This window comes from Hesperophylax consimilis, chromosome 13 (genome assembly GCF_061612785.1).
Source record: "Hesperophylax consimilis isolate HC1 chromosome 13, BYU_Hcon_1.0, whole genome shotgun sequence".
Lineage (NCBI taxonomy): Eukaryota > Metazoa > Arthropoda > Insecta > Trichoptera > Limnephilidae > Hesperophylax > Hesperophylax consimilis.
The window spans coordinates 20,792,643-20,805,373 of record NC_142848.1 but is presented as its reverse complement, the minus strand read 5'-3'; the positions used below and the strand labels follow the sequence as shown (position 1 = coordinate 20,805,373).

General features: G+C 30.9%; 1 protein-coding gene across 1 annotated transcript in view; it reads left to right on the top strand.

The window, feature by feature from the left end:
- NaCP60E (Na channel protein 60E) overlaps positions 1-12,731 on the top strand; it is a 593,779-nt gene that overhangs the window by 182,682 nt on the left and 398,366 nt on the right. The window lies entirely within an intron of this gene.

The window sequence follows — 12,731 nt, the reverse complement described above, 5'->3', positions numbered from 1 at the left end:
CGTGTATTTATATTATACTTATAATTATTTAAATATATTTATTAATAATTATCATTAGTAACTAGAATTATTTATTCATTAATTTTCGGGAAATCTACAGTTTAAATTTAATCAGTTTGTACATACGTATTATATTGCTAAAATAAAACCAATTATGAATTTCCTCCTTCTGAAATTATCATTAATATAATTTGTAGAACGGTGTTCTGTGGTCAGCTTAAAATAGATTTTACTGTACAAAGTTAGGTTATTACAATTGTAAAACAATAATTACTAGAGCGCCCTCAGACGAGAAACCTGTCGCGGCGACCGTTTGCGAGCATTAAAATCCATTACGGATTTGAGCACATGACGGGACACATGAAGGGAGAATTTTTAAATAATATGAATGAATTTTGTAATAATTTCCATCGGCCGCCGCGACTAAGGTTTCTCGTCTGCTGGTGCCCTTATAAGACGAGAGAATATTAGTTGAATCAATATTATTAGAATTTGTAAAATTGTTGACGGATTTTTTCATAGTCAATATCATAAAATTTTAATTCATTTCTGGTAAAAAGATTATTAATAAGAAAACTGTAAAAAAATGTGAAATTCTTCACGGAAAGCGAACTTTTTAAATGTTAAAAAGTTTTATTTATGCATTAAATGTTGAAATTGTCTTCTTTGTCAGCGACCTCTACAATCGACCCACTATTCCGTTGTTCCATTTGTGTTTGCGCGGGAAAGGGCGACCATTTTTGGCAGAAAGTGGCGGGAAAACGACAGCCGCAGCGGAGAGCTTCCTGTTTACAGACTGTTGACGTTATCTATGGCAAATCGCTCCCGTATCAAACAGAGTGGTGGCTTATGAGATATTTAATGTCTCACTAAAGATATTGATTGCTTCTGAAATTAAGATATATTATTATTTATACCTAGTAGGAACTACCCAGGATTAACCAAACATGTTTCAGACACTTATATTTTATGGTAAAAGTGGTTAATCGCACAATTCAAAACAATTTTGAATATTGAATGTGAAAAAATTGAGGTTAAAATGCCCTTGACATAATTCGACCCTAATTGCAGAGCCATTGCGGAAAAAGAGATTGGCAAGTTTTGCGATGTCATCTGTTTCAAATCGAATGTTTACACATCAAATGTGGCCAGTTTACAAGAGGCAAAAAAATATTTCATTCACAACTATGCTATAGGGGCCGTATCTTGTTTTTTTTTTAACAATTCAAGTTAACAATATCAAGTAATTTTTTTAAGTAAGAAATTTTCGACAAAATAATATCGGTGTTCCTTCTCGTACAATACTTACACTTAATGTTTATAACAACATTTTCAGGATTATCAAAAGCATCTGTCAAGAAATATAATGGTTTCTGAGCAATTTTTAGCCTTGGTTTAGAATTTTTTACATGGTCATTACAGGTCTTGCGTGAGCATATTGACGAAAGAACCATGGAAGATTCGTTATACTATTGAAAATTCATCATTAAAGGAAATTTTGGAAAACATCTCGTTTTACAAGCACACTTATCGCGAAATTGACCTTTCTGCCTACCCCTTCGTGGAAACGGCGTGATGGTTGGATAGTTATTAATAAAATTCAAACTACCGAATTATAAAATCGAAAAGGCAGAAGTCGTAGGGGTCGCTGGTTCAACTTTCTGCTGGTCCACATCATTGAACCTGCAATGTCAAGTTATTCTAAACATAGAAATGTTTGTCACTCATTAAATGTATACAGACATAGGGATATACTTATTGTTTGAAAATCATTAATACCTTCAGTTTCATATTATTCCGATATGACTCTTCCATTATGATTTTGTTAGTAATCGAAGATTCAAACCAGAACCAAAATAAAATATCGGTCAAAATAGGTGTCAAGATAACAACCACATTTTACAAAGTATCTTTGAATTTAACTTCATCCTGATAATATTTGAAATTAGTTACTATATTTTATTTATTTAAATTATATAATTATTGAAAACAAAACAGTACATTGGCTACGGTGATGAAAAAATGTTCGGATTTTAAATTTTCTCAGTGGGTACTTTTGTTTCTCTTTAATGTCTTATTTGTGGTACCTATGTATATTTTGTAATTACTGGGGGAGACGTGCGTAGTGTATAATTATGTGGGTATGTGTTTGTGGGTATGTTGGTGTGAGAAGTGGTGATCTGTGAAGGGATATGTTTGTATGTGTGTGTGCATCGAACAATTCATATTCCTGACATGCGGCTCCTTTTAAATATGGGCAGTGAATCTGAAAACAATATTTTTGAAAGTGTAAAGAGCACGGTAAATTTTCGAATTAGCTGCTACATTTGATTTGTGTCGCTGGTAATAGTGCTCCACTTAGACTTATTCAATGATTATACTCTATTCTTATATTAAAGTCGTTTATTGAGTTGATACACCGATATAAGAAATACTATTATACTATAATATGATTGTCTGATTTAAAATGAAGCTGATTGAGATCATGCTACTCTATATAAAAGCCAGCCTATTGCCCTCCCACTCTTACACTACGCAAATAAACATAGCTTATTTTTATACCCACAGTTTATTTATTTTATATATATTGTCTGTCCAACTGGGAAGGATTCCCGTTTCAGGACAGCCAAATTGGGTATTTAGTACATAATATTCTTACAATGGAATGGCGATGCTGTCAAAACAAATTTTGAGAACATTGTTAATTGCATTCGAAGTGACAGGATGGTTTCTTTATCCTTGAAAGAATCGCAAAGATGTAATTTATTACCATGGTCAATTTGGATAACATTAGTAATTGCATTCAGAACAAATGAATGGTTTCTTTCGGGACATCAGAAGTCTGAGATTCTTTCCAGGGCATTTTAGAGAACATTTACAATTGTATAGTTAGAATTTCCACATTTATAAATCAGTATAAGACATAAGAAACCTATGGTACTATATTTTTAGAATTTCTTAGGTGATAGAAATTACACGTTACTAGACCAAAATATATGCCGTATGACATTTAAATTTCCAATTTTAAAATTTCGAATCTTTATTTGTTAAATGGCTAGTCATTATTATTTATTATTTTTTAAGAATATTGTGCAACTAAATAATTATTTTAATGGCGTTACATGTAATATCTTCATAGTTACGTGGAATATCTTCTTTGTTATATAATCTAGGATATTTACCTGTCCCTGTGAGGTTTTCACCTGACAAAGCCAGCCCGCCACAAAGTATTCAAGAGTTATGTCGGTATTGTTGCATTGTTTCAAACTGAGGCGAATTTTCCCGAAGCTTTTTTGAATGGCAGGGGTTTTGCAAGAATGACGCCGTAGAATATTTTTTTAATCCGTGAATTAGCGAAAATTATTTGGGTTAATAATCTTATTTTTGGATTAAGCGATTATTTTTAGGCAACCCAAAAATATAATACATGTTTGTGTAAAATGTATTGATTTCCTGCTTATTAGATGTTATTGTATGTATATTGTTAAATATACGAGTGTAAAAGTTTTTTTCTTTCAAACAAAAAATTAAACGTTACATTATTTACTATTTTTAAGCATTAATTATTAGCCTGAAACACCTATATAAATTGAATAAATCTTCCGTGAAAATTTTTTTTAATGAAAAATACCAGTTAAATTAAATAATTTGGCGAGTTTTGAATAAGCCGACGAAGCGCAATTGGTAGAGCACCTGACCTTCAATCAGAAGGCTGTGGGTTCAATACCCGTCGGCGGAATGTATTTTTTTTCTCGCAAGATTTTTTCAATTTATATAGTTGTTTCAGGCTAATTATTATTGTTTAAAAATAATATGTCATCCTTTGTGCTACGCATAAAAATCTTGTCTCGTAAACATTTGTTTTTCATAAAAAAATCTTTTTTAATTTATTTTATTTTAGTACATAATACAGGCTAGTTGCCCAAAACTCACATATCTGCACGAATCAATGTTAACAGAGTAATAATAGCAAAAAGTATAGTAAGCAATTTACTTAGCAATGCTTTCATATTCTCATGGCTTGGATTATTTCAGCTTATCGCTCGCCATACATTCCCATGATGCATATAGCGTAATGTGTCTCCACCCTTAAATAGTTTACAACTATAGTTGTCAACTATATATTATATTTACTATCAAGCTATAATTTTTTTTAGTTAGATTAACTGTTTTTTGTAATAATTTTGTAGGTTTATATATTTTTTATATGCTTTCAAGTTGAAATGTTTTTTTTTATTTGTTAACTATGAAATATCTAGACACAGGAATGTACTATATGAGCGGCTGATGATTTTTTGTTTTATTATATTTTAATAAATAACTAAATAAAGTAAATATTACAAAATAACAATTACTTATATTTTCATATGAAGTAAATATATTTGTAATGTGACAAAAAATCATTGTACATCAATAATAATACAGCATTACCTATACTGTTAAATTTTAATATTAATTGTAAAATTTATATAACATTAATGACAAACAAGCACAGACATTCAAATTAATAGAGGAAAGGGAGGCGTGACCGTCTCATTTTCGTCAGCAAATGAATCTGGCAGTATACTTGCAACTCGTATTGTAATATGGTGATTATTCGGTCCTCGGAAATAAAATCTGCTTTAGAATTACTAGTCCTTTTTACATTGGCGCAGAAATGACACATCACAAATCAGGTAAAAAAAAGTTCGAGCTTGTTCCCAAAATTTAATGTTTTATTACACTGTTTAGACAATTAATTTGTCAAATGTGCTAATAATTTACCCACCTCACTCAACTTTAGCGTCACTATGTCAGGATATTCGTTTAAGAATTTAAGAGTTTAACATTCATATCCTGCGCCGAAAAGTTCCATAGTGGACAGCACTGCGAACGTTTGCCTTACTTTAGAAAATTTTACTTTTCTGCGCATGGTCTGGTTATTTCAATGTGCACCCTTCGGTGGTAAACTAACGACTGATGTCATAGTTTATTAATCATTCTCGAACCCTGGTGCCAAAAATATAGTCACGTGGTTTACTTCGAGCTCGTCGAAATGATAGCCAGATTTCATGTTAGTGCAAGTCTTTTAATTTGAATGTCTATGCAAACAGTGTAAATGGTTAAAAGGTAGAATACATAATTACGTCTAGTAAATGTCTGTCTTTAAAAAAGGGCTTTATCACAATATCAGCTTGATTTGATTGAATGTAGAACATATTTTAAATGGTTAATTATTTGTTCATTTGTTCAGTGTATAATAATATAATCACGTCAGTGGTAAAATACAGAAATGTCCTGGATTGTGTGGTAGGCTTTAATAAAGAAAACGTTTTTTTATCCTCCTTGTTGATTTTTTTGATGGTGTGTTAATGTAAATTTGGGAAAAAATGTTTGATGGATAATTTTGTTTTGAAATAATATGTCTGTCAGTGAGTGTAGTTTTTAGAGTAAATTTCGATTTTTTTTAAATATTCCAAATATATCAGATGAACATTCACTATAAACAATTTACACCAGTTATTTTTCTTTGAATAGATTTTTATATTATTTTCGGAACCCATATATTAAATATGACCAAACTTTTTTGAGTATCTTGAAAGAGATAAATAAATATATATGACTACACTACGCTACACATATAACACGAAGAAATAAATAAACATATATTAATACTGTGAATTTAATTATATTGTTTTAAATTATGTAGTTTTAAACTAAAGTTTTTTTGGAAGGGGTTGTGCAACACAATACAACATACTTATTTGTAATTATACACAATGAAAAACGAAAAAAATAAGAAAAAAAATCAAACCGTAAAAAAAATTACCGTAACACACCTATTATGAAAGTTCTTTAAAAACTTTTTATTTGGTTTGATTGAGGATTAAACCTTCCTACACAGGAACTAGAGTCGAAAACTCCACCCACCGAGCCAAATCCCGATTGGATAAGACAGACATTTATTGCATACATTAACTGCTGTAATGTCATCGAATTTCAGAAAAATACGTGTATGCCCACGTGCATGTGCGAGATTTCCACCAAACGTTAATAGAATGCATTGTCATCGAAAAAAAGTGTATCTGCCGAGAACGATCAGACCTTACGTAATTTTCCTATTCTAAAATTAACATATATTCACGAAAACAAAAGTGATTTTCAAAAAGACGTATTTAAAAATCAACATGTTGGCGTCAGTATAGCGTCGTGAGAGAGAAATCGCATACACATAGCCGTTATTTACTGTCCCGCTTTCCCCGGAAAACCGTGTAAGCTGTATTTAAAGTAAAATAAAACACAAATAGTCATTCCATGCTGAAAAAAAGCAATGCATTATTCAATGTGGGTCATAAATTTTAAGTGTACCATTGTGAGAATCCCAGAATACACATTATAAAAGCTCTATTCAATAGCAGATATAAATCTCGCACACATTTTCACAATTCAAGATGGCTAGATATGCAGTGAGAATAAATCACCAAAAAGCACAACAATTCACAGAGTAATATATGGTTCTCTCTAATATAAAGCTCCAGGAAAATACCATCCAGGCGTGGAAAGCTTGCAGCTCGAAGCTCCCAGCACTAAGCTTTGTGTCCAGAAGTCTCTCCTAACTTTACTCCAGCTCAACATATTATTTGTCAGTACGATAAAAGCTTTGTTTCCATTTGTTAGTGTTTTGTAGCGAATATGTCGACTGTGGCACTGGGGTTTGCCGGTTAGCGCGGAAAGCTTAAATCTCCGCATTTTATTTTAAAAAATGGTGTTTGAATGTCACTCATAACAAGACATTTTTATCAAGAGTTCTGCATTCATTTTATAAAAAGGTAAGGTGTTTGGTAGAATAACCACGCTTTTGTTTGGGCTTCAAATATGCAATCTACTACGCAAAAGAGAGTTTGAAGGTATTCAATTTTTTGGCCTATATCTATATATTTATTTATTTTATATTATAGAAACAAACAGCACAGTGATGTAAAAATTTACAGATATTAAATCTTTAAAAATATGAAAGATAAATGATGACAAGAGGTAATATGTTTACTTGTGTGACCGGATAAATCATCTCAATGATAATTCATCACATCTTTAAACAGTTATATACCACGGAAAGTGATGATACAAAAACTTTATTAACTGGGTTAAGTAAGTTAGGTTAGGTTAAATTTTATTAACTGGGTTATTTAGGTTAGGTTATGTTAGATTAAAAAAAATTTTTTTCATCATTTCTAATGACTTTATATCATTTTTCAAAAAGTGTGTTGAGTTCTCATGTGTGGGTGTTTGTGTGTATATGTATGTGCATTAAACAGTTTATATCATTGATACGATGCTCCTTTTAAATATGGGCATGTAATCCGAAAAAATGTTGATGTTAGAGTTTTGACAAATATTATCGAATGTATGAAAAGCACGCTTAATCAATCTCATATTTGTACTAAACGTTACTTTAATAATATAATCATGTCAAAAAAATAACTACGTTCCGCTATAAATCCATTGCATACGTACGAATAGGTTTCGACAGAAGTATGATTACAATCTAAAAGTAACTTGTCATTGCACGCCATGACCTAAATACACACTCATAATATAAATACACGTATCACACACATACACGCACACTTATGCTGAATATTCTAAATGCATTATTTTCCCTCTAACTTTGCACTGTTTTGCGCTCTTTCAAGGAACTGCATATTTTCACACACTTTGATAGAAGTATTGATATCTGGTTAAAATATAATTTGTAAGCACAACCATCGAGAAAATCAATTAAATAAAAACATTTAATCAAACTACGTTTTTTAGAAGAGACGTTTTTGATCAATTAATGTGCATCATCTATTTTTATCGATTTTAGTAAGTAAATAATATATGTGGGAATTATTGGCGGCGTAATATTATAATGAAATATATTCTTTTTCTGGTGCAAATCTAAAGGTGTTAAGGTCGAGAATCTCGGAGAATTTTTAATAAACATATATTTTTTTAAAGTAGGTACCAATATAATATGATAAAGTAAATCAAATAATAATGTTTTCTCGCACTTGATAAAACAAAGCCAAATTTTCCTCTGAAATCATAGGATTTGTAAGTAAGCACTTAAATAGGTACCTACTTACTTAATTATAAATCATAGAATATTTCATAGAAATTTAAAAAAAAGGGAATCATTCATTTTTCCAAAAGAATCGTCACTATTTGTGACAATGACAATTCTTTTTTCAAAACTTTCTTCAGACAGGTAGGATACATAAAATTGACAAAATGTTCGAATGAAAAAGTCCAAGTAAATACGACGATTTCACATTTGATAAAATTAACCCGTAAAAATACAATTTTTGCTAATACATTGAATTTCAAATATCTTTTAAAACATTAAAAAAATGGGTTTAACTTAGGATTGAACCTTCCTACCCAGGAAGTGGAGTCGACAATTCTACATACGAAACCAAATCCCGATTATAAAACCGACATTTATTGCGTAAATTAACTGTTGTTATGTTATCTAATTTCAGAGAAATGCGTGTGCATGATAGAATGATAGAATTCATCGTCATCGACCACGAGTCTCTCCGTCGAGTTTAAGCTCTATCGGATGTCGGGAAGTTAGTAAATTTCCACATCCAAGATTTGCATTCATTCATGGAAATAAATGTGAAATTCAAGCCACATTCAAGGCAACCATCTTGAAACGGAAACGGAACGTACAAACAAATTTACATACAGGCAATAGAGGTCATGTTAAAACAGGACTTCAAAAGATATAAAAAAAGAGGTTTCACTCTTGTCCGACCGTTAATAAATTATTAAAAATGTTAACGATTTTCCTAGGCTCAAAAAAACGATTTTCTGAAGCACCCGTGGCAACATTGGTAATTTGCATATATCTGTCAAATAAATTAATTTTACAAAAGGGACCTTTTTTCGTTTTCTAGATTCGTATTTTCCATGAGGTGGTGAATCATTTAAATTTACTAAAATTAAAATTAATTTTCTTGCATTCGCCTGTTGTATTAAGGGAAACCATAGAGAACCTTAATCAGAAGGAAGCAGCCGTTTGTCAACATGAAACAGAGATGGCCTTCAGTAACATCAGTGTATGATGTCCTTTATTATGAGGTTTTTGCGGGTGTATGACTGTTTTTTTTATGTTAATATAATTTTATACCTATGGTAGAATAAAGAATAAACGTACCTACTTACATAAATAGTAAAAATAATTATATAAATAGATTATATACATTATGAATAATGGGATGGAAGTCGAGAGATTAGGAAATGGTGACCGGATAAATCATCACAATGATAATTCATCACATCTTTTAAAAGTTATATAAAGTCATGGAAAGTGATGAAACAAAAACCTTATTAACTGGGTTAAGTAGGTTAGGTTAGGTTAGGTCAGGTTAAATTTTTTTTCATCGTTTCTAATGACTTTATATCACTTTTTAAAAGTGTGTTGAATTGTCACTGTGTTGAGTTATCATGGAACCTTAGGAAATACCTACTGTTCGTTGCTTATCCGACCACGTCTAAATCTGGTATGTGCCAGATATGATCTTAGTCTATCATGGTGTGTTTAGGTAGTCTGTGTACATAACTAAATGTAAGTTCGCTAAGTAAATTGTACTGTCCGATTTCTTGAATGAGTTGATTTTTACTACGTCCGAGTGATTGGTAAAAAACATTTAGCCAGTCTATGTATGTACTCGTACAACGTTGGTATTTGTTATCGGTCGTGTAGTTTTTTCAGGACCCATTTTTATTGGAGTATGGCCCGGTATATCAGTCAATTTAAGCCGGCTAAATCGCCCGCTTAAGCCATGGTAAGCCGCAGAATAGTTCCCTTTTTAAACACCGAGGCGCTAGGGGTAATAAATGTCAAATATTTATTGGGCTTTTACATGATTTACTGCATAATACAGTGACAAGAGAGGGTTTTTATTGTTAAAACAACAACAAAAAATAACAATTTATAAATCAAATTTTTTCGTACATGTATACAGTCATCAGTATTTGCATTATAAACAAAAGAAAACTAAAAAGAAGTATGCGATGTACTCGTAGAAAGGTACAGAACAAGATTTTTTTTAAAGACAAGAAATGATAATAGTTAATAACGAGCAAATAGGTCTGAAAGTAGTTGCTTTTTGAAACTCACAAAATTACTAATACTAAACTTATCAATAAGTTAACAGCGTTAGTTTTCTAGGTGATGAATTCTTGGAATTGGTGAATAAATAGAGTAGTTAGTATTGAGGTTATTGTTACATTTAAAAGTGTCTGCGTTGAGTTAGTCTGGCAGATAAATTTGTATGAATGAATACCAATAATTCAGGGCTGTTAGTTATATATTTAATAATTTTGAATTAAAAAATATATCAGTTAAAATTCTTCTATCTGATAGATCCATAAATATTTTACTTTTTTTATTCCAAATTAAGAATTATACAATTTTTCCAAATAAATGAAACCATCTCAATGTCAATTGTTTTTTTAACATTTTCTTCAGGCCGGTAGGTCCCATAAATATCGATTATTCATTAAACCACGATCATGTGAACTCTGGCGGGATAAAAAGTAGTATCAGAACAGGAACGTTACAAACAAATGTACAGAAAGATAAAATGCCAAATGGTCAATAAAAAAAGGACTTTGCTGCACTTGATCAATCAATTTGAAAAGTTAAATAGCAATTGTAACTAGAGATTCTCATTTATTTTTATCTGTGTGGTATGGCGGTGCCACAGTAAAAATATTGCTTAAAAAAACAAACCTTAAAAAACCACGTCTTTATACCATACGAGCACTTCATCTCATTTTAATTTCGAAACAAGTTCCGCCATCTCTGGGGCCGGCCAGTAGCCAATTTCGAAGATTTTTTTGGTTTGACTTTGGAATAAACCTACCTTACCAGAAAATGATGAATCTACACTAACAAACTTGCTAAATGCCGATCGGGTAGGACCAAGTTAAGTTCTTTTGTTAACTGCTCTAATGTTATCCATTTTCAGCGAAATGTGTATAATATTATGTCCACGTGTGTATACGTGATTGCCACCAAAATATTAGAATTCATTGTCATCAAAAACGAATCTATCTGCCGAGTTTCAGCTCGATTGGATGCCATTTTGTTTAATTAATTTGTATTGTGTGAAGATTTATTTCGTATAAAATAGCGGTCGATTCACTAAGAATCGCCCTGGTGAAAGAGCACCATTCAAAATTGAAACGTCGATTGAAATGGCTTTAGCCGTGTTTAGTAAACATAATTGAACAGCCTAGTACTTCTCTATCTCCCTCTTTGCCATCTCCTTCCCGTTTCCTCACCCTTCAGCCTCACAATTGTACCCCGATTGGCCACCCATTACTTTCACTGGCTCCGATAAGGAAGGTTTCTCTGCGGTATTCATATAAAAATTCAACTAAAAAATACAAGTAATTTTATCGCTGTGCAGATATTTTGTATTAATATGTAATAATATTAATATAATATTAATATAATATAATATTAATATAATATTAATATTATATTAATATTATATTAATAATATTAATATAATATTAATATAATATAATATTAATATATCGCACATATTATGTGCGATGCACGAACGTAAAAGGTTTTCAAATGGAAATAGCTTGGTAGATGTAGGTTCGGTGAGTGTTTTAATCTCTCTCCTTTCTCATGTGTTTTCGTCAAATTATTTATTTATATATAATTTTTTTATTTATATAATTTGTACATTTATTTATAACAATTACAGGTAATAAAGCCTAAGACGTTATAATTGTACCATTTATGCAGTGTATATGCAATGCCAAAAATCTCGCAAATGCGCTATAGGACACAAAAAAATAAATCTATGTGGTTAGGGTAAGGATGTAAGGAATACTTTTATCACTTTTAAAGACTTAGTGCCTTCTTCATAAGCCTCTTTGTCCGAAAATAGACCTACTTTAAATTTCATCATTTTTCTTTAGGTCTAGTTTTTTTACGACCATTCCGCACTTTTTTAAAGATACAGTCGACGATTAGATAGGTAGAAATAGGTCTCACATAATTATCCTGTCAGTCAGTGTTATTATATGCAATTGATCCTTCGAACGTACATAAGTCTATTCAATTGGAATTCTGAGCTTAAATTTTATATAGCTAAGAAATTTGTGCTAAACTCTTTCTATATGTCGCGAAAAAGCATAAAAAAATTTTGCGTTAATGTTCCTAAATTAATACTGTGTTAATTATATAACGGTTTTATGCTTCAAGTCTGTTATGAATAGATAACAGGTCATTTGAACTCTTATGCTGTTAGCTGATATTTTTAATATGCCTGTACTACAAACATTTTAGCAGTACATATTTTAACGAGGTCACTGCGTAACAGTTTTCTTTTGTTGTTTTTGTTTCTTCTCAACTTTTAATGAACGTATTATTCTTTATATTTCGTCTTGTTTACATAACTTTTTTTTTTCTTTACTTTCTATATTTTACTATGACTTTACATAGTACAATGTGATAGTGAAAATGGCACTGGTGCCGTTGATTCAGAGTAAATATATTTTTAGTTTTTGTTTTCCGTTTGATTCTATCTTTGTTTTGAACTTACGTATTTCCCACGTACCTATGTACAAAAATTATTATTGACGTGTAAAAATATGTGATTTTCCTGACAAATTATGGAGCATTTTATTAAATTTGGTTTGTTTTGTCGTTGAACCCGACGCATTTCTAGATACCT